Source organism: Orycteropus afer, unplaced genomic scaffold (genome assembly GCF_000298275.1).
Source record: "Orycteropus afer afer isolate SDZICR_OR568_19922 unplaced genomic scaffold, OryAfe1.0 scaffold00173, whole genome shotgun sequence".
Classification (NCBI taxonomy): domain Eukaryota; kingdom Metazoa; phylum Chordata; class Mammalia; order Tubulidentata; family Orycteropodidae; genus Orycteropus; species Orycteropus afer.
In genome coordinates, this window is record NW_006921760.1 from 2,607,691 (window position 1) to 2,632,081 (window position 24,391).

Consider the following 24,391-nt stretch of genomic DNA (forward strand, 5'->3'; position numbering starts at 1 on the left):
TTTCATATAAATCACTTTACTGTTACCTACCAGTGTTTTATCCATTAATCAGATTATCTTCCTTTCCTGCAGCCTGGTCTTGGTTGGAGGATTGGTTAGTTGGTTATATTCACATGCTCCTGCAAGTAATCAAACATATGCTAAATGCCAGAGATTATGTATTTGAGGCACAAAGAATGCACCACAAATATGTGTCCTCAACTCAATAGTTAACAACATCAAGTACATATAGGCTATGAGGTACAAAGAGTAGATAGCGCACTGTGATAAATACAAAGAGTGTACCTTCATAAATATAAAGCACTCAGGACATTCTGTTTTAAAATAATAGTAATATGTAGCACAGAATATTATAGTTAAGAGAATTGACTGTAGGTAGTTTGCACAGAAATGGTACAAGATATATATTGCCATTATTCCCACTTGGGCCTTGACAAACCTGACTTCTAAAACATGACTTACCCAAGATTTCATATCATGAAGCTCCCATATCATGAAGAGTTGAGAGCTAATCACAAGTTATCTTTCCACGGGGCTTCTCATTTAAACACCAGCAATACCCAACTCTACTTAGTTTTGGAAAGCACAAAAGATTGTGTATGTTTGGATGTGCATTAGCTGTAGTGGATTAACAAAGATCTCTTCTCCAGGCCGTTTCTTGTCACTCACCAAAACAGCCACACTGGCAAAGGCACTCTCATTTCCCTAACGTGCTGCCAAGTCTCCTTGTCAGTGCTGTCCATGATTTGTGCGCATCAGTTTCTTTCTACTTGGGGTCCCTCTTCACTTCTCTATCCAGCCACCACACTCTAATCACCCCAGGGCCACATTCAGCCTGAATTCCCACAGGTCTGTGCTGCTTTGGGGACTGGCTGTGCAGCCACGGCCCTACAGGGAATCCCTCTTATCCCCTTGAAGTCTCAGCTCAGATGCAGCTGCAAAACGGGCACGGCTGGGACCACCAGTGTGTCCCAGTGCTGAGTAGTGCTAGCCAATAATAATAATAATAATAAAACAAAGCCACTGCCATCAAGTCAATTCTGACTCATAGCAACTCCCATTAGGTTTCCAAGGCTGTAAATCTTTATGGAAGTAGATTGCCTCATCTTCCTCCCATGGAGCAGCTGGCAGGTTTGAACTGATGACCTTCTGTTTAGTAGCCAATGCCTTGCCCACTATACCACCAGAGCTCATAGTAGGCAATCACTAAAGATTTGGTAAATGGAGGGAGTGGAGAGTGGGGTGGAGAGAAAAGAGAAACCAGGAGAGGGAGATGGAGAAGAAAGAGAGATGAGGAGGAAAAGGGAAAGGAAAGAGGAAGAAGGGGGTGAGAAAAAGAAAGGGTGAAAGAAAGGAGGGCAAGAGCGAGAAAGAGAAAAGAGACGGGAAAACGCAAGGGGATGAGACAGAAAGGAACATGAAGAAGAAACAAGGACATAACGGCAGCGGGAAGGCGGGGGAGCTGCTGAAGGGGGAGAAGGAATGACTGCAAATCGAGACAAAGGAGAACCGCACAATGCCTGGGTAGTACAGTTAATGTGATTGGCTGCCAATCAAATGGTTGGAGGTTCAAATCCACTCAGGTGCTTTGGAAGAAAGGCCTGGCAGTCTACTTTTAAAAACTCAGTCATTGAAAACGCTATGGAGCGCATTTCTGCTGTGACATGTACAGAGTCATCATGAATCAGAATCAACTGCACAATTTGAGGTGGCAGGGGGGTAGTGGGCCGGGTGTGAGAGAAAAAAGACCATATGCAGTTAACCAGGTTTTCATTAAAATTCTCCTGCTGGCTCTGCTAAAACTCAAGGGTGCCTAACCCAAGCCAAGGTATTTTCAATCACCTCGTATGCATGTGAAAGCTGGATGATGGCTAAGGAAGGCTGAAAAACTGATGCATTTGAATTGTGGTGCTGGCTAAGAATACTGAAAATACCATGGACTGCCAGAAGAACAAACAAATCTGTCCTGGAAGAAGTACAGCCGGAATGCTCCTTGGAAGCGAGAATGGCCAGACTTTGTCTCACCTGCTTTGGTCATGTTGTCAGAAGGGAGCATGCCTTGGAGAGGGATATCATGCTTGGTAAAGTAGAGGGTCAGCGAGAAAGGGGAGGACCTTCAACGAGATGGATTGTCACAGTGGCTGCAATGATGGATTCAAGTATAGCAAGGACTGTGAGGATGGTGCCGGACTGGACACAGTATTTTGTTGTGCTGTACATAGGGTTGAGTTGGAGCCCACTGGACAGCACCTAACAACAACAACAATGGCTCTGCCAATCACAGGCTGTGGGAATTTGGACAAGTCACTAGGAAGGGAGTCAGGACATATCATCTGATGGGGCCATTCTGTACCCTAGCATCCCTGTCTCAGTCCCGCCCCCTCAAGGCTCAGTGACAGCTGCCTGGTAGCCAGTACTCTGACCTTCTTTATGTTCCCCAGTCTTCACTTACTTGACACAGTGTCTGAAATGAACACGTGGAAGAAAACCCACGTGTGGGTCTATTGGGATTAAATTTTAAACACAGAAAGGATTCAAGAAGGACAAATCTTATTTCCTTTAGACTCTTGTTTAAGCCAGGATGCAGACAGACTTAAGTTTAAGGTTTTGGCCTCTGCAGCACACAGGCTGAGCCTGGCTGGGAAGCTTCAGAGAGGAGAATGTAAAATGAAATATAGATATTTATAATTGAAGTATCATTCCCCCTGGGTATCTCTTTCTTTCTTCTTTTTTTTTTTTTTAATGAAAATTCACTCAACTGAATATTTAGTTCCCCGAGGAAGATGCCCCAGCTGTTGCTTCCACTGTGCTCATGGGGAGAAGCTCCACCTGAAAATGACGCTGGTTCTTAGCTAATGATCACCTTGCTCGGGATCAGTGCGAGACAAGGTCTTTGAGGCTAGCCTCCTTTCAGCTGCGAATGAGGTATTAGGTTCAGAATATAGCTGAAAGCATTTTGTGTCAATCTGCGAACCAAATGGACGCTGGATCCAATTTTATACATGTACAGGTATATCAAATAAATTTAATTTCCCCATTGAAGGTGCTTGCTTTTAATTCTGGGTCCAGCAGTGCAGAACAGTTTTGAAGATTAAATTTTCATTCCAAGAAAGAAGTCGCTGAGGATAGAACTTTTAAAGCACACACCAAAATGCAAGAGGTTTTCAGTGCTCCCAGCAAAGGTGGTAGAGGACAAAAGATCCAGCGAGCTCTAGCCAGACCAGAAACTCTGAGCTGCAAGATTACCCTCACCCGCTCATATCAAAGCAGATAATCATCTGGTTATAACCGAACCAGGCCTGGCTTCGAGGCAGCAGTTGCAGCAGCAGGGACTCTACAGTCATTTGAGACCTCTAGCACTCCCCTCAGCTTTCCTGGATGGTACAAAGATATGCATGTCATAAAAGGTTGCACGTTCAAGGGCACCCTTAAGTTCCTCGGAAGAAAAGACTGGTGATCCAAGTCAGAAAAATCAACCTTGGAAACCCTCCAGAGCACAGTTCTATTCTGACACGCATGGAGTCGCCCGCCATGCATCAGTCAATTGGATGGCGACTGGTCAACTGGTTTCCAGTGCTGCCCTATATTATTACACGTGCATGGAAGCTCAGCTGATGGGAGAGATGGTAAAGGCTGCCCAACTCTCTCAATAACTACTACAAAATGCTCCCAAAGAAGGTAGAATTTTAAGGCCAAACACCACAGGGCTTTTAAGAATAATCAAAGTCAATTCCCCCACCCCCAAACCTTTGCTGATTGCTGACAGCTTAGGAGGAAAAACTATTTATTGAGTTACTTTTTATCTCAATTTTTTTTTACCTGCCCAGTATTTCATGCTTGAGATCTTGTGCTCTGTTTGAGATATTCACCAGATGGAACAAGTGTATGTTGATCCTATTTATTGAGTGAACACTTCATGCTTAATTAAAATGTTTCCTTTCGTACAATGGCAGCCCTGGTGGCAGAAGGTTAAGCACTCACCTGCTAGAGAAATTTGGCAGCTTGAACCCACCCAGCAGCTACACAGCAGAAAGATCTGGCGATCTACTTTGGTAAAGATTGCAGCCAAGAAAACCCTGTAGGACAGTTCTTTTCTGTCACAAGGAGTCACTAAGAGTCGGAATAGACTTCATGGCACCTAGCAACAACAACAAATATTAAGGAAATGAAGTTCAGCCAGCTTAAATAACTTGCCTGAGGTGATCGATAAACTGGTATTTGTAGAGCCAGGAATCAAACAGAGTGTTGTAACTCTGTTATTGCCTTCTCCCATAGGCCTCCTACACATACCAAGAACCAGATCCTTAAGTGATGCTCGGGAACTCCCTGGCGTTCTGTGTCTGCCCACACAGGCCACTGTCCTTGTGTGATCAGTGTAACTCCTACTTAACCTGGCTAGCTGGGCCTCATCCTGAAGGCCAGAAACGCAGCTTAAAACACAGAGAGAGATCTGCTGAGCTCATCCTCCAGCCTCCGGACAAGCCCACCACACCACCCTTCATCACTCATAGTCCGTGGCCACCCAATTAGTGAGGAGGCCAACAGTGCTCCGGGCTCTGATGCCCACTCTAGGGACCCATGACTCTATCCAGTGTTTTGCTGTGCTTGGAAAATGATCCGGTTTAAAGTGTACACTGCCTGTAAGATCATTCTAAGGGTCTGTAGCTTAGCTGCTGCTTAGAGCAAGAACAAGGAGGCCTGTTATCTTACAGACATCACTTAGGAATCCTAGAATTATTGCAAGTCTTTCATTAATAAGCTACCTGTCATTAACTTTCTTGCTGTCTAAAATACAAGATCTTTTAGAAGATGCTGTTGTATGTTGCTGTTGTTAGGTACCATCCAGTCGGTTCCCATTCACGGCAACCCTGTGTCCAGCAGAACCAAACGCCGCTCAGTCCCGTGCCGTCTTCACAGTCATTGCCATGTGGGAGCCCATCGTTGCAGCCACTGTGTCAACCATCTCATTGAGGGCTCCCTCTTTTTCGCTGACCCTCTCCTTTACCAAGCATGTTGTCCTTCTCCAGAAACTGGTTCTTCCTGAAAACATGTCCAAAGTACACGAGACGAAGTCTCACCATTCTCCCTTCTAAGAAGTATTCCAGTTGTACTTCTTCCAAAACAGATTGGTTTGTTCTTCTGACAGTCCACGGTATGTTCAGTATTCTTCACCAACACCATAATTCAAAGGGATCGATTTTTCTTCAATCTTCCTTGTTCATTGTCCAACTTTCAAATGCATATGAAGTCATTGAAAATACCATGGCTTCATTCAGGGACACTTTAGTCCTCAAAGTGACATCTTTGCTCTTTAACACTTTAAAGAGGTCTTTTGCAGCAGTTTACCCAATGCAATATGTCGTTTGATTTCTTGACTGACGTTTCCACTGCCATTGATTATGGATCCAAGTAAAATGAAATCCTTCACAATTTCAATCTTTTCTCCGTTTATCATGATGTTGACTACTGGCCCAGTTGTGAGGATTTTTGTTTTCTTTAGGTTGAGGTGTAATCCACACTGAAGGCTGTAGTCTTTGATGTTCATCAGTAAGTGCTTCAAGTCCTTTTCACTTTGTATAGGGTATCTAAAATGATTCTGGGAATAGAAACTGCAGCTGAAGAAAATTATATATGTGTCTTTGTGTATGTGTGTCTATATTCCTTTTTATTTTAAAAAAACTGAAATAATTTTCAGTTTAAGTAGTATTTTGACAATAGCAGCAGTTCCATTCAGCTGATGGTCCTTGAATGTGAACAGATTCTTAGCAATAAAGAGGTACTCATAACTGTATTTATCTTAAACTGGATTTCTTTTAGTGAGTTGAGTTTTTTAACGAAAAAATATGCACTAACAAGTTAAAAGAGTGTTTTTAATAAGCAAGCTTTCTGGGAATCTTTCTCAGTTAATAGTGATCACATTTAATTGGCTTTAATTTGTTGCTCTTATGTTTTCAGAAGAGGATATACATCTTCTGACATATAAAAAATAAAGCCCTTAGGGGGCACTGAGCTTCTGTTATTGGTGATGGACAAATTTGGAAATAGATAGCTGTGATGGCTGCACAACATGATGAATGTAATTAATGTCACTGAATTGTACATGTAAAAAATATTGAAATGGAAAATGTCTGGAGAGGCGGATGGGTGGATGGATGGATGGATGGGTGAGTGGATGGATGGATGGATGTGTATCATGATAATAAATAAACAGAGACACCTACTTAGTGGACTAAGACCAGGTGAACAAATATACAGTCATGTTTCCAATCAGATCTTGCCCATGTCCATGCCCGTGGCAGACATAAAAAATCACTCTAAGAGTTTTTAACATTCTTCTCAGAACCACCCTCCATGCAGGCACCACCAATCTATCAGTGTTAGTCAGGAGTCTCCCCCCTGGGGCTGAGACATTTTCTTTCTCCACAGTCAGAGTTAATGTTCATACAAGAGTAGCCAAGTGTGAGAATGGAATTCAATGTGGAATATTGCATAATGATTATATACATATTCACTGTGAAAATCACACCACATGGTCCCTATATTATGAGCAAGAAGTAGAATAGTAGCTTTTGGTATAGAGAAATGATTAATTATTTGACTTTAGGCTGTATTTGGAAGCAGTAAAGCATAAATCCTGTTGCATATAAACTCCATGTCCTATACCAGTAAAATGTTCCTATCCTTCTACCTCCGGAGATACTGTCCCATTCTGCCTCTTACCATCTCTTACCCGGACTGCTACAGTAATCCCAATCAACAGTAAACTCCTTAACAACAGGGACTAGTCTGTTTTCCTTAGCATTGTATGTCAGTACCTAGCACCATTTGGGATAGCGGGCGAGTGTGAATGAATTAATTCCCCTAACTCAGCTCTCTATAGAGCACATAGGTCATCATGAGGTGGAATCGACTCCACATCAACTTAAGTTTTTGTTTTGTTTAACTCATATCCCTACATCCAAGTTTTTGTTTTGTTTAACTCAGATGCCTACATCCATTCTTGCCTCCTTTAATATGTCTTCCATATTATAGCCAGATGCAAATCTGCCCACATCATTCCCTGCCTATAACTATGTCACCTTTTCACCTACCAACTAAAACCCAAGCTTCTCTCCAGCTGTATTACCTGCCAGCCAAGCATTGTACTTTACCTTCTGGTAATACCAAACTCTTCGAAGTTCCCCAGAAATTTCATACAGTTCCATGCCTTCATGTACAAGGAACTCCATCACCACCTTTAATCACCTTACTAACTAGCTCATCCTTGAATGCTCAGCAAAATTATTTCCTTAGAAATCCCCCCTGAACCCCAGAGTTAGGATCAGTGCCTCTCCCCTAAAATCTCATCTTACTTTGTTCATATTTTTATTACAGCACTTACCATATCCTGTTAGAATAATCTATTTTTATATCTCATTGAAATGGTTATGACATTTTTGCTGCATGTTATAGAAACTTCAACTCAAACTGGAATGCATTGGTTCACAAGTGTAAATCCAGAGGCAAGCAGGTTTCAGGTATAGTTTGAGCCAGAGGTTCACAGAATCAACAGCTTTCATTTTTCTGTATTTCTCTTCACTGTCTTCCTTGGTACATTGACTTTCTTCTCAAATTAATGCCTTCATAGTATCAAAATTATTTCCACAACTCTGAAAATAAGTTTCCTCATTGATACCCAGATGGAAAGAAAGTATTTCTCTTCCCCTCACCATCACACAAAAGCTTTGAGTTTCCCCTGATTGAATCATCAAAATATTGTTGCCATTCCCTGACCCCAATCACTGATTCAAAAGGACGGAATTGTGATGTTTGACTTAGGCTCCATGGCTGGAAGTTCCAGGTCCCTGTGGGAAGAGAGAAGAAATAAAGGATACTTTGGAGGCCACCAACAATATCCACTATACTCTCCAATTAGATCAAGCCCATAAAGGTTTTGGGTCCCCTGCCATATTCACCTTTGTGCCCCCAGAATGTAGCACAGTGCTTGATACACACATAGTAGATAATCAATACTTAATTGCTAAGCTGAAGGGAAAAATTCCTGGCAAAAGCCTGCCAAAGCAGACAAATACATCCATATCCATCCCACTTCCACACTCCAGGTTAACCAGTTCCACCCCTCTGTTGGCTGTCTCCTGCAGCCATATCCAATGCTTCCACCGTGTGAATTCTTTTGTCTAAAGAAGGTAGCATAGTGGCTAAGGCACTTGACTGCTAACCAGAAGGCTGGCGGTTCAAACCCACCAGCCACTCCTCGGAAGGAAGGTTGGGCAATCCTACTTCCGTAGTGATACTGCCTCGGAAACCCAAGGAGGGGTCGCTATGAGTCAGGGCCGACTCGACGGCAAATAACAACAACAACAAAGAAGGTTCGCATTCCCTTACACTAGGTTACCTTTTCAAAAACACCAAAAGCAAACCCACTGCCGTTGAGTCAATTCCAACTCATAACAACCCTCATTGGGTTTCCAAGGCTGTAAATCTTAACAGAAGTAGATCATCTCATCTTCCTCCCACAGAGTGGCTGGTGGGTTTGAACCACTGATCTTCTGTTAGCAACCAAATGCCTTACACACTGTGCCACCAGAGCGCCTTAGGTTACCTTTTACTGACTCAAAATTCACCTTAAGACTCACCCACCCAATCCCAGGTTGCAACTTGGAGATTTCTGTGATAAAGTATAAGAAAATATCGCAAAAAAATGATGGAAACATGAAAAGAAAATGGTTTGCCAGTCCTTTTTTATTAAATATTCTCTGAAGGCAGCTGCTTTATGTCTTTTGATTGCTTCTTCAAAAGAAAGTATATAGCAGAGTAGAAAGAGAATAGACTTTGCAGACAGATCTTGGTCAAATCCTGCTACCACCATTTTTTAATTCACTGAAATGTTGATCAAGTGATTTAATCTCTTGGAGCTCAGTCTCCTTCTGTGTAAAATGGGGATAATAATACCCACTTCCCAGAGTAAGAATCAGGATTAAATAAGACGAATGATGTAAGATGATTTGGACAGTACACTGTCCACTGATACCACTCCCTGATCTCTCCTTGTACAGGCCAGAGTGCATCATGGATAGGCTTGGCATTTCCAGTGCCACCCTTCTGGTCATCAGCTTACCTCGGCTGTGGAGGAAGGTCCTTCGAAAGCTGCTCTGGTGTCAGTGTCTCATCACAGGGACTTGAGACTGCTTAGCAACCTTTGATGTCTAGTTCCCAAAAAAAGCAGCTGTCTGCTTATCTTGCCACACCCTTGTTTTGTTGGCCTGGTGAAGTAGCAAATAGACCACGTGCCAGCTGTGGCTCTGGGGACACTGGGAATTGCTGGGGATTCTAAGGAGACTGTGCTCTCACGATCCCTGTAGCTCTGGGCTCTTGCTTCCATACATGCCATTGCCCACGTTTATATACAACTCAGCCTCATCTCCTAGTCCAAATTTAAGTCTTACTGAAAATTTTGGCAGGGAAGAGAAGTTGTGTATAGACCCCAACTTTAAAGCCATCATTGAACACCATGTTTATAAAATCCATCTGGGGCCATTAACTGTCTGTCTCACACCACATGATTCCTTCAAACGCTTTTTCATTCTTCCCAGTACATTCACTTCTCTCCTGTTTTTGCTGTACTTTCTGGGATAAAGTACCCAGTTACTAACCACCCACAGGCACCTAGGAAGAAAGGTCTGGTGATCTGCCTTTGAAATGTATCAGCCTTGGAAACCCTGAGGAGCACGGTTCTACTCTAGCACACACAAGGGCACCGAGACTCAGACTCAGCTCGATGGCAGCTGTTTTGGTTCTTTGTTTTCTTCCTGGGAACAAACAGAATTCCTCCCACTATCTCCTTCCAGGTATCTTAGCATCAACTTTTATGAGTTAGAATACTAGCCTCTTTCTACCTTATAAACTCATTAAAAAAATAAATAAAAATTCCCAAAGATAGTTCCCTCTCTAAGAGAAATTCTAATGTCAGCTGTTGAAAATAGCATATTCATTTCATATATAAATGTGAGTTTGTCCAGCAAAAATGTACAGAAAGGGACACACCATGGAAAAGACGACAAATGTTCCAAAAAAAATAGTGATTCAAGAACAAAAGTCATTGACATTATTTGACACCTGAATGGGGAAGGGTAGAACTGAAGTGTTCCATGCCAATTGATTTCTGCCAGGTTAGAGTCACACCCCATGCTAGCACCCAGATATAGCCACCTGAATGTTTTATTGCAAGTGCTTTTGATCTTCCAGGCATATATATACACTTGGGTGCATAGATTTTGCAAAAATAAAAGCATATTGTGTATGCAAGCATTCTTTTTGGACCTCTGTGCATAGGGGTGCACTAACCATACTTTCAGTTCTTTCAAGGGACTCTCAGTTTCCACTCTTCACCACTCATTTTATTTTGTTTTCAAATTTCACTTCCATTCTACTGCCACACTTAGGCACAAATGCCAATGTTTGGACTTATCAGAATTCAATTACTGTTGAGTCAATGATGACTTGTGGCAACCCTATGTGTGTCCGACTAGAACTGTGCTCCATGAGATTTTGAATGGCCAATTTTCAGAAGTAGATCACCAGGCCTTTCTTCCAAGGTGCATCCAGTCTTTCAGTGAGCCACTGGGTGCGCTAACCCTTCGCACTACCCAGGGACTCATTAATAGTAGTATTGTTTGGGTGTGCATGTGTTTGTAATCCGTAAAAATGGTATTGTTCCATAGACCTCATGGTTTCTTTGTCTTTCACCCAATGTTTATCCATGCTTCTATGTGTCCTTCAGTCCTTCATTCTAATTTCTGTGTTATATTCCATCACATTTTATTTATTTATTCCTCTACTCGCATACACCCAAGTTGCCTCATACCAAGACCTGGGAAGAATTTATCTCCTCTCTAGACTGAGGAGTGGGATTCCTGGATTACAGAGCACCTTCGAAAGAGCCCTTATGACACAGTGGTTAAGTGCTCACCTGCTAATGAGAAGGTTGGCGATTGAAACCACCAGTCACTCTGCAGGAGAAAGACGAGGCAGTCTGCTTCCGTAAATATTACAGCCTTGGAAACCCTATGGGGAAGTTCTGCTCAGTCCTACAGGGTCACTATGAGTTGGAATCCACTCAACAGCAATAGGCGTCAATGGATAGGACACCTGTGTGCCTACTTTCACGAAGTGCTGCCAGTTTCCAGCCCAGATAGGTGAGCCAATGTGCATTCTTTCCAAAGTGCATGACATTTTCCAACCTTCTCATGGTGACCAAGTAAAGTGGTATCTGGCTGTTTCATTTGCATTTTCTAATAACTAGGGAGTTTTAGCAAAGCTCAAAGTACATCTTAACCAATAAGCCTCCCTCTTCTAAGATTAGCCTTTTCATATCCTTAGATTATGGGGGGGGGGTGTCCTGCCTTTTTCCTGTTTATTTTTCTGACTTCCTTGAAGATTCTAGACAATAATCATGTTAAGGTTTTCTACACTGCCTGTATTTTGACAGTCTGTCATTTCTGTGTTAACTTTCTTTCTGTGGTGTTTTTGGCCAAACAGAAATTCTTAATTTTGTGTCCATATGGTTTTAGTTACACATTTAATAATAGTGCATATTTTTTAATGTCATTGTGTTTTTGTTTTGTTTTGTTTCAGGGATGGCTAGTTAAGCCTGGCTTATTACTAAAACGGCAAGGAGGCCACATGTTCTGACCTCCTCTAATCTCACAAGAGGAAGACAGGATTACCAGCAGTAAACCAAGGCCTATTACTGCAAGGCCAGACATGCTGCCTCCCTCCAGCCCTTTCACCAACCGTTCCTCCCAGAGCACCCACCACCTCTCTCCTGAGTTCGATAATTCGCTGCAGTGGCCACACAGAGCTCACAGATTATGAGGTTTATTAGGGAAGCACCAGGCTACAATTTGAGTTCAGGAAAAATGCTCAGTCTCTCTCTCCAGCCCACCGTCCCTCAGCCAACAGTCTCTCACAGTCTCTTTCTCAGCAGTGCTGGTCCCTCGGTGTCTCACTCAGCAATGCGTGTCTCTTGCATCTCTTTCCCAGCCACGTGTGTCTCAGGAGCCCGTGTCTCTTTCAGCAGCACGTCTTCCTCCACCAGCAGTCAGAGAGAGTTCTGCCTTCAGGAGGCCTCCTTTTTGAGCCCGGCAGGGTGGTCAAACTAGCCAATCATAGCATCAGAACTCTAAGCACCTGAGAGAGAGTGGGCACCTCCCAGAACATTGTTTTGTGCCACCCCCAACAGAAATACTCCAGGTGGACACCTTCAGCAATCAGGAGCTCCTCAGTTGCTCATAGCAAATCCCACCTTGGAGTTTACAAAGACTTATGGGTAGAAAAGCCACACAAAGTAATTTACTATACCACACTTATTTACTGTAACAGTCCTTACATTACAAATGAAATCTTATGTGAAGTGTTTAATATTTTCAGACTACTTTTATTCATATCTCTTTTGTCTTTATAAATGCTCAGAAAAATAAGTGGAACAGTGTTTTTCCTATTTTAAGGATGAGAAAACTAGTTTGACTCAGAGAGGCATAGAGACTTGCCCAAATCCACATAGCTAATTTGCGGCCAAGTCAGAATCAGAAGTCAACTCTCTTGTCCCCCTCAGTCCAGTGATATCAGGATTATTTTCAAAAAGGCACTATCACTTTAAACTTCTCTTTGAGAAAGTGATTCCCCACCTATGAGACAGTCACACCAAAACATGTTTTAATAAGTCTGGATTGACTTATTAAAGAAGTCAGGCAAATGGTCTTCTCAAAAAAGGTAGGTCCCAGCCTGACGAAGGGTCACTCATTCCTGAACACTCTTGTGGGAGATATGTTTCCTCAATGAGTCTTGCTCTGTTTGTAGTGACAGCAGATAAATTATGGTTCTCAAGGTGATCCATCTGGTAAACCTGCTGTTGGATTATAGGGATGGGATGAACATTGGTCAAAGAAGAACAGAAACTTGGATATGAAGGGTGGAGGTAGGAACAAGTTCCTAGTCACCTTCACATCATAAAATGTCCTCCCAGAAAATGAGTGTGTAGTTAATCTTGACCTCAGGGTAGGTCATAAAAAGATGGGTTTGAGAGAAATATTGGACTTTGGCCCCTAAATCGATGAATGCTATCCTAGGATGGAACTCATGAGCTAGAGGTCGGGATCATTTGTAGAAAGTGAAGCTGAGCTCTTGGCTCCCACTGGCGGAGAGAAGGGTGATTGAATGATGGGGTGATGGACCACTTGTTCTTCCATGTGATCTTAATTACATTACAAAATGCTGTTCATCAGCAATTCATGGACAAGGAGAGAAAAGCTAGTCAGTTAGGGCTTTTTAATCTTGGCATGTCCTTCAGCACCACAGGCAATTTGCAGGCAAAACCCGTGTTCTCTAGCTGAGCATGTCTTCCTCATAAAAAGATTCCTTTTGCATAATCCAATTGAGCAAGTCTTGTAGACTGTACCTTAAGAAGAATCAGATTTTCAAATACTTGCCAAATGAGCTTGAAAGATTGTAATAACAACAGTAATTACTTGAGGATGCTTCCTGTGTGCCAAGTACTGTGCTTACCAAGCATCCTTTCATTGACTCTGGAGAAAAATAACCTCTAGGGCATAAGTACTATTATTATCTCCATTTTGCTGATGACGAAATTGAAGCATAGAGAGGTGGAATGAGTTGCCCACAGTTACAGAGTTAATAACTGGCAAAACTGGGTTGAAAATCCAGAATAATCTAGATCCAGAGTTGAACTACAATGTTTTCAAAATTTATATTTGTTATCTATTGCTTTATAACCAATTCCCCCAAACTTTAACTGCTTTAGACAACAAACATCTCTCACAATTCCTGAAGGTACAAAGCCCATGGCTCTTCCCTCCGGAGAATGGGAGGCAACCTGGTTTTCTCTTATGAGGCAGTTCATAGTCAGCTGTCTGGCTGGAATTCCCTGCTTCCCTTTCTGTTGGAATGAAGAAAAATAAGGTGTTCTTCCCCTATAGAGATGGCAGCTACTGGAAAGCAAGCTCCCAAGTCCTTAGGTAGTCTAGCCACAGGTGTTGGGATTCAAACCCAGGGGGGTAACAAATGTGCTTAGGGTAGTGAAGCTAGGGCTTAGCTGCAGAGTGAAATATGGTAGAGAAACTGTTTTAAGACAAACCAAACATTTAGCTCCTATTTACTGTGGGGAAATTAGGGATGCTCACTGAGGTTCTGTAATCTATAGTCTTTGATGTAAAGCACCAAGAAGAGAACCTGGAACATAGGAGGTACTTAGTAAATAGAAATGTAGTGGCAGTTGTTATTGTCATTTCAACTTTACATGGCTCTTGTAAGCATTAAGATAACATATGTAATTATGTTTAGTATACTTACTGCTTTTTAGATTGTTAACTTCCATGAGAGTAGGAACCATGTCAATCTGCCTTATTTACTACCATATTCTCAGTACCTGACACAGAGAAGATGCCAAGCAAATATTACCTGAATAACTATTCCTAATGCAGAACCACGTACATGCTAGGTACTCCATGATTGATAAATATCAGCATCAGCATCACCACCACTACCACCACCACCACCACCACCACCACCACCACCACCACCACCACCATCAGCATCCCCAACCCTAAGAATACCCTCTTGTGGTAATTCCCCTGTGTTCTCTATCACCATGAGACCTAATTCCACTTCCATTGCAGATATTTTTTATTCACAGAGAATTTTGTTTATTTTTCCCACTGTAACAAAGTATATGCTTCACTATGTTGGTCTATATTGTTATGACTCAAGGAAAAAGATATACCTTATCCCTAAATAACCTTAACAAGTTCTGTCAGTAGATTCACCCAAAATCTCTTGGTATCATCCTTTCCTGAGATAGAATCTCTTCTCCACCTTTTGCTAACTACGTGGTCTTGGAAAAGTTAGTACATCTCTCAGGACCACATTTATAAAATGGAGAAAACAGTACCAACCATATATTGCTGTTGTAAGGAACAACTGAGATGTTCTTTCTCCCAATTCTTACGTATGCCTGTTCTATGGTAGATCTTCCATAAATATTCATGGAAATTTTTGGATAAATGAATGACGTAACTTGTGTTCCCAAACTTCACCGCACATTCTAAAACTTGAGCTAGCACTAGAGAAAGAAGAGATCTTTCCAAACTTGAGGGAACTCTGAAGAGGTGGAACATCTAGACTCTAGGACTCAGTATGACTCTGGGCAAGTCCTAAGATGTGATTCAGAGCCTCAAGTGCCTTATCCATTAAATAAGAGGAAAAGCTCTGCTGGATTGGGTCTTCCACATAGTAAATTTCTGACAGTGGGATGCTTGAGACCAATACTATTGTTTGGTAGGTATGATTGCTTACTATGTGCTAAGCACTGACAAATGTCTGCTGTATAATACCATGGAACCCACTCAATGCTCCTGTGACTTGATATTATTTTACAGATGGGAAACAGAAACTCAAGGGAATATATTCTAGAGCCAGGATTTGAACCAAGATGTCTCTCATTAGAGAGCCAATAGGCTTTACTTCTTAGTTTGTTGCACGAACCATTCAGTCACAAATATAGGCACCTCCAGTCTCAGTCAAGGAGAGCTTTGATGAAGGTTTACCAAGGCCTGGAGAGTTTGAGAGAGGTCTTAGCCACTTCCATTTATTGAAGTTATGATGTCCCAGTGTATTAGAACAAAGGGAGAGAGGAAAGAAGGGAGAGAGAGAGACAAGAAAGACAGTAAAAAAAAAAAAAAAGAGACATAGTTACCAAAATGTTGTTATGTTAGATTGTTTGTGTTTTTTTTTTTAATGTTTACATTTAATTCTTATGTTTGTATGGTTGTGCTGATGACAAGTGTGTGTGTGTGTGGGGGGGGGCAATAACCTCAAAAATCCCAATCGAGGTCCTATAAGATTGAGAGGCCTGGGCAAATGGCTTCCTGTCTTTCCATTTCCTCCCTTCCACCCTTTCATGACTCCCATAATGAGAGGCCCTGGGTGACATTGAAATATAGCCTCAGCTAGCTTTCTTGGCAGATCCATAGAAGGAGACTTCTAAGACACTAAAGCTGGTGAGAGGAACAGTAGCAAGTCCAAGGCTTATATCATGTCATAGGTTTGACAAGACATAGATATTAGGACCACAACCCACACAACCTTCAGAAACCCTCCTCCAAATGCTTCCTCCATTTTTCTCACATGAATTTGATTCTTAAAATAGTGACAGTAGTAGTAATAGTAACAAGAGCTCACCCATAGAGGGCTATTCATATGTGTGATAAGCACCCTAAACATAATGCATTCTTGCCCACAATTCTGTAAGATAGGTACTATCATTAGTCTGTACCTTTTTTCTATGTGAAGCAACAAGAGAGATTAAGGGATTTACTCAAGGTCAGGAAGTGTCTATATTGCAGAGGCAGGATACAATCAGTGACCATGGCTACCATTTATTGAGCACTTACAATGGAATTGTTACAAGGATTAAATGGAATAATTCATGTAAACATTTAACCCAGCATGTCACATCAATCCTATTATTCTAATCATCATCCTCTATTTACAGATGGGAAAACCAAGACTTAGAGAGGTCAAGGAATAGCTGGAAATACGCAGCTAGAAAGTGGCAGAGCCATCCAGTCTGTCATGTGCCTAAATGCAATTGCAGATGCCCTCTGCCCCCTGGCCTCCCCAGGAACTGATTAGAAGCCAAGAAGGTGAATTTCTGACAGTGTGGCAGCGTCACCTTGCCTGGTCTCCCTAAAGTTTCTGTGCTGTGAGTTCCTGGCTTTTTTTCTTCCAAGTGCAACATAGGAAAGAGTTCCAATCTCTTAAAACATGCCTTTTCCTCTTAAGGCTAAGTTTGATAATCAAATAGATTGTTCTATTCCATGTCTACATCAGATTTCTTACAAAAGGTGGGTATTGTTTGTGGCACCTTTCGTAGATTTTTCAGTAATCTTTACATATAGCAGCACAGACCCATTCTGGCCAGCCCAAGCAAGGTTTTTCCCGTCATTGTGTATGTAATAATCTACCATTTTATATTTATTTCATCAGTTTCAACAATTCACAAGAACACCCATAATCTTAGATCCAGTAATCAACTGTTTCAGAATTGCCCCATCCTAAATTTAGGCCTTGAGCTTTGTAATTTAGCTTGAGAGCTTCACTGTTGAGTGCCACTCTTTCACGGATGAGGGAAAGTGCCACTGTTTGGGCTGTATTTAATTCTTATTATTTAGTGAGTTGAACTGGATACCAAGGGGTTTAATAATGGAGGGTATAATTGCTTTAACGCTGTGAGGGCACAAGGCTGCCGACTTTCCCAGTCTTTGCTAACTCTCTTACAAATGAGACATTGTTACTCAGTGGGGCTTTCCTGCTTCAATATTTTAATAAAATAAATATCATCCCAGAGCAGAAATTGTGGAGGGATCAGTTAAGAAGATGAAGCTACACATGAGTGCTGACATTCACTGACTGAGAACTTGCTAAGTACGTGGCACTGTGCCATTAGCTTATTTAATCTCACAACAACCTTAGAAGGTAGGTACTGTTACTATCCCATTTTACAGAGACTTAAAGGGATGATGAGTATATAGTGGGTCACATAGTCATGGCAGAGCTTGGATTTGATCTCATGAACATCTAGACGATCTAGAGTACAGGTTTGCAATTCCTGTTGCATTGCCTTCCCAGAACAGACCTCTTTAAATTCTTTTTGCAAAGTACTGTGGAGAGAATAAAGGAGCTCTGGTAGCACAATGCCTAAGGCATTTGACTGCTAACCAGATGGTTGGCAGTTCAAACCCACCAGCCACTCCCACAGAAGGAAGATTGGGGCAATCTACTTCTGTGAAGGTTTACCTCCTCAGAAATGAGGGTCACTGGGAGTCAGAATCAACTCGATGACAGTAAATTTTGTTTTATGGAGGGAATAAGGAGCTCTGGTGGCCTGGTTGTTAAACCATTTGGCTGCTCACCAAAAGCTTCAAAACCCACCAGCTGCCCTGCAGGAGAAAGATGAGGTAGTCTGCTCATGTAAAGATGTACAGCCTTGGAAACCCTATGAGGCAGTTCTACCCTATCCTATACATAGGTCAGTATGAGTCAGAATCCACTCGTTGGCAGTCAGTGTTTGGTTTGGTATGGAGGGAATGAGACCTTGGGTGGTTCTAACAGTTAAGCACTCAGCTATCAGCCAAAAGGTTGGCAGTTTGAACCTACCCAGAGACAGCTCACAAAACAGGCCTGGCAATCTGCTTCTAAATGGTCCTAGCCTTGAAAACCCTATGGAGCAGTTCTTGGCACAACATGGCGTCACCATGAACAGGAATCGACACAATGGCAGCTAATGGCGAAAAACAAGAGGGAATGAGAGGCAGACAGAAAACACAATACGTAACGCCTTATAAGAAACTGGAAAAAGTCCCAAATGCGTTGTGAATTCTGGTTGTTTATTTGTCTGTTTCCCAAGTGGACTGTGATAACCCTCCCTACCAGTCAGGATTATCATTGTTCCTATGCCCCCCACCCACCCACCCATTCTTCAACTATGACCCCAACAACTGAGAGAAAATTGGATTTTAATCCAAAGTGTAAAATATACTACGAAGCTGTATCAATTCCCACTGCTAAGACACTTTTCCTTTTGTGGTAAGACTCACACTTGACTGCTTGATGAAAAGAGTGTGTTTCTTCCCTTATCAACATGTTTAAACCCTGCTGACATCAGTAGACATGTTAAAAAATAGATTTAATCAAGGTTATTTAAAGGAGATATAAACTTTTCGCTATTTATTAGTATACTGAGAGTGACATGTTAATGACCTTAAAATCTGAAGTTATACATCTGAGACAATTGAGCAGATTTTAAGACAAATGATGGTAAAATTGACAGCTTATTTGGATAATACATTCTGATTGCCAAGAAATGGGATTAAATTCTAAAATTTAAGCATATTTATCTAAATGTAACTTGGAATTCATCAACGAAACAATAAACGTTTTGAAGTGACAAAATAAGAATCAGTTCTGCTTCTAAAAGTATTTAGAAATCAGAAAGAAAAAAAGAAGACTAGACTTGCTGGGAGCTCTGGTAGCATAGTGCCTCAGGCACTTGACTGCTAGCCAGAAGTCTGGCAGTTCAAACCCACCAGCCACTCCTCGGAAGGAAGGTTAGGCAATCTACTTCCGTAGTGATACTGCTTCGGCAACCCAAGGAGGTGTCGCTATGAGTCGGATCTGACTCGACGGCACATAACAACAACAACAACAGACTTGCTAGGAAATTGTCTACTTTACTACTTTATTTTATGGCAGTAGTTATATTTTGCTTTTTATTTATTTGTTCTCTTAACTCCCTCTCCCAAAATCTAAACTCACCAATCGTTGTACACAATATATATATAATATAGTTGGTTGCTTCATTCACCAAGTACTTCTTGAGTGTTGGATCAGGCACTAGGCACCAGTAATACAGTCGCAAGTAAGACTCAATCCCTGATACCACAGGTACATGCCACTTGGGGGGTACACGGAATGAACACAAAATCAAAAATTTATGTGAAATTTCAAATGATGGTAAATGAGATGAAGAACATAAAGCCAAGTTAGGGGCTAGACAATGCCTTCTTTGGGGCCAGAGCTGGTCAGAGGAGGCCTTTTAATGGGTAGAATCTGAACAGAGACTAATGAGTGAGAGTGTTCTGATCCCTTTCATGTAGCAGGTGGTTATTTTTCATCACCACTGAATCAGCTCTAACTCCTGGGACCCCATGTATAACAAAACAAAATATTGCCTGGTCCTGCCCCATCTTCACCACCATTGGTATACTGGAGCCCATTGTGCCCACTCTTTGTTGAGTGCCTTCCACTTAGCGGACTCATCATCTAGCATTCTATCAGGCATTGTTCTGTTGTGACCCATAACATTCTCATTCACTAACTTCTTGAAGCAGATCACCAGCCCGTTTGTCCTAGTGTCTTTGTGTGGAACCTCCAGTGAAATCTGTTCACCATAGTGACCCTTCTGTTATTTGACTACCAGTGTCATTGCTTCCAGCATTATAGCAGCACACAAGCCACCACATACGCCAACTAACAGGCAGGTATATACCAAGTACTTCTCCAAAACCAGCAGAGAACTAAGGATTTTATCTGAAAGAGAATAATTATCTCTTACTTCCTCTTCCCCATGTTTTCCTAGTTTTGTTTTCTTTGGAAAATATTTATCTAACATAAAATGACCTCAGTCTATCTTTCCTTCCCCTTACTCCCAAAGTGAAGACAAAGCATTTAACTTGTTTGAAGGGCAGCCAAATGTGAGCAGCTCTGGTGAGAGAACCAGTTGTCCTAGTAACTCAGTTGCACCCTTTGGTGTGAAATGCTTCTATTTGGGTGAGGTAGCCTCATCCCTTGGAGTCTTCAGATACCCCTCTCCCTGTAGGAGACAGCTTCACATTTCACAAATGCACATTGCCGTTGAATTGCCTCTTTTGCCAGGACTGATGAAGTGTCAATGGACCTTTCCCATTCATGAGGCTGGGAGTAAGGAGTTAATATGCTAACCTGGAAAGAATTCTGTATGTTGCTTTTCTGGGGTTCACAGCCTCTTTTTTCAACCTTTAAGGGGAGGAGAAAAAGGTAGGGAGATGAGATACTATTTGATATGATCCTCCTAAAAGTCAGGCAAAGTGGTTCAGTGGTAAGATACTTCCATGCAGGAAATCCAAGTTTGATTCCAGCCAGTGCCTCAAGTGCAGCCACCACCTGTGAGTGGAGGCTTGTGTTCTGGTTCCCTAGTGCCGCTCTGACAAGAATATCTACCACAAATGGGATGGCCTTAACAAACAGGAGTTTATTCTCTTACAGTTAGGAGGCTTAAGTTCAAAATGCCAGGCTCTAGGGGCTGGATGAAAGCCCTTCAGCTCTGCCTCCCGCTCCTGCTGTCTCATTGAAGCTAGAGGCATCTCTTCACTCAGGCAGCTATTGGCTGCTGAGGCTAACAAGCCCAAGGTTGAAAGATAAAATGGCACAGTCTCAATGTTACCAAACCACATGGCAGGTCATTGATATGAGTCCATTGAAAGTCCCAGGACCAGCAGAGCATGGCAGGCTGCTGAACAACGACTTGGCTACAAGAAGGGTTCAAGCAAGCCATAAGCTAGAGACCATTCTCAAAACTGCTTCTTATATAGGGGAAGCAGACCACATACCCCAAGCAGCTATTCAGCTGCTCCAATAGATTCCACTATGGAATTAATTACCATTCTCATCAGGGGGAATAACTGCCTCCAGCTGCCCAGCCACTCAACCTGGGCCAGCCAAGTTGACACATAAACTTCACCACAGCTTCCATGCTGTTATGATGCTGAACAGGTTTCATCAGAGCTTCCAGACTAAGATGGACTAGAAAGGAAGGCCTGCGGATCTACTTCCAAAAAATCAGCCAGTGAAAACCCTATGAATCACAATGGTCTGATCACATTGTGCATGGGGTTGCCATGAGTTAGGGGCCAATTAGATAGCAGGTAATAATAACAGCATCATGGAATTCCTTGGTGGTGAATATGGTTAACACACTGCTAAAGGGGCAAGGCAGCCACATCTTCTGACCTCCTCTAACCACACAAGAGGAAGACAGAATCACCATCAGTAGCCCAAGGCCTATTCCTGCGAGGCCAGACATGCTGCCTCCCTCTAGCCCTTTCACCAACCCTGGCACCAACTGTTCCTCCTGCACCACCCACCACCTCTCTGCTTGGTTCAGTAATTCACTGGAGTGGCCACACAGAACTCACATATTATGGAGTTTATTAGGGAAGCAACAGGCTACAATTCAAGTTCAGGAATACACTTAGTCTCTCTCAGCCCACTGTCTCTCAGTTGACAATCTCTCTCCCTTCTCTCCCAGCAGTGCATGTCTCTCACGTCTCTCTCTCAGCAATGTTTGTCTCTCCTGTTTCTCAGCCAGCAGTGAGAGATTTCTTCTGCCTCTAGGAGGGCTCCTTTGAGCCTGGCAGAGTGGCAAACTAACCAATCCCAACATCAGAATTCTATACACCTGAGAGTGAGTGAACTTCCCAGAAAATTACTTTTTGCTGATCCCAACAGAAATACCCCAGGTGGATAACTTTAACAATCAGGAGCTAATCAGTTAGTTGCTCATGGCAAATTCCACCATGGAGTTTACAAAGATGTATGGCTAGACAAGCCACACTATGTAATTTACTACACCACACACACTCAGCTGCTGAAGGAAAGGTTGGAGTTCTAATCCACCCAGAGGTACCTTGGATGAAAGACTTAGTGATTTGGTTGCAAAAAAAAATCATCCATTGAAAACCCCATGGAGCACAGCTCTATCCTGACACACGTGGGGTTGCTGTGAGTCAGAATCAATTCAACTGGTAAACCAGCTACTTGGCATACTTTACCTTATCTAATATTTACAATTTACTTGAAAGCTCAGGAATATTCTGATTTTACAGGTGAGAGAAAACTGAGGCCCAAAGTACTTAAATCATTTCTTCAAACCACACAGTTCATAAGTGGTGAGTTCAGAAGGAAATAATACTGGAATGTTCTCAGTGCTCAATCTATCCAAAAACCTTCTACCTAATTCTCATGGCCAATGCCTCACATGTGGGATATCAAAACTACAAATTAAAGTTTAAACCAAAGAAAGCTACAGTCTCTAAAATAATCATTTCCAATAGGAGAAGATATTTCAGGTAGTAAATTGCCTGCCTTAACAGGGGGTGTCAAAACTGTATCAGCGATTTATAGAGAAGTTGAAATAAGGAACAAGACAAATACATTTGGACTTTACCAAATTCCTCTTACTTTGGGAGGAAGAAAAATATTATTCTCTGGGAATGGGGAAAAAAAATAGATTCATTTCTCTCTGCTATTACGTGAGTCCAGCTAAGCAATAATGCACTGCAAAGCCAAATGCTCTGATCGGTTTCTCTGAGCTGTTATTAAAGTTTGCAAAATATCACTTAGATTCCTCTTGGCAGAGTTTCAGTATTGTCTGTTGAAACTGGAATTGGGCTGGTACTCCTCATTTCTGTTAGACCTGCCAGAGCTGGTGAACCCACCACACAAATCTCCTGGTGCCAAGGCCTTCATCCAGTGTAGGCTGGTGGCACCCCGAGAGCCCACACCCTCTGTTGGCTCCCTGATATGACTCAGTTCAAGAGTGACTGAATCAACTTTCTTTCTCTCTTTCCTCTTTGCTTCCCCTCCCGCACACACCCCAACACTCACATACACAGTTTGACCTTTTACCCTTAGCAAGAATGAGAAAGGAACTACACAGAGTAACAGGTCTAAGTCTGTCTTAGAAGGTGTCCGCCTGATGAAGTTGGGGCCTCTTGGCCTGTATTCAAAGAGAGGCATGAGAACTCTTTTCCTCTCCTGCTCTGGAAGATGATATTAACTCTCCAGAAACATCCCCTCCCCAACCTTTGCTGTCTCTGCTCTTACTCCAGCCCTGTGAGCCTGTTTCATTTCCTCAAATACCCCATGCTCTTTCTTGCCCCAGGCTTTGCTCGTGCTGATCTTCTGATTGGAACACCCTTCCTCTCTCCCCTTCTAGTGAACTGCAGCTTACCTTCTGGGTCTTAGCTTGATCCTTCCCTGATCTTCCAAGATGGTTTAGATGTCACTGCTGTGTGTTACTACAGGGAACCTGAGCTTATCCTGTCACAGCCTTGGTTGTAATTAAATTGTCTCCCCAGTCCAGGTGTAATCTCTGAGACACAGAATGAGGTCTTTTCCTCACCCCATATATTAGGATGGGCTGACTGCTATAACAGATTGACCCAAATGTAAACGTATAAAGCTCAAACACAATAGACATGAATCTCTTAATTGCATAACAGTACTAGGCAAATGAACAGATAGTCAGGAGAGCACTAATCCTTTCAGTCACTCAGTGACTCTGGCCAGGAGAGGCTCTGCCATAATCAATATGTAGCTTTCAAAGCCTCCTGAGAGGTAGTCTCCATTCAATCTAGCCAAAAAGAAAGTGTGAAAGACTGCATCTTGGGAGGCTTTCTAGCCCAGGTCAGGAAGTACGTACATATCCGTTGTTCACTTTCTATTGGTGAGAACTTAATCACATGGCCATGCCTAATTGCAAAGGATGCTGGGGCATATTCCCTGGATGAGCAAGCACTTACTCTTTAAAACTATTTGGAAAATCCCAAACAAACTTGTTGCCTTCAAGTTGATCTTTACTCAATCTTAACTCTAACAGTGAGTGACCCTGTAGGACTGAGTAGAACTGTCCCACAGGGTTTCCAAGGTTGTAATCTTTACAGAAGCAGAATGCCATGTCTTTCTCCTGTGGAGTGGTTTGTGGGTTCAAACTATCTAC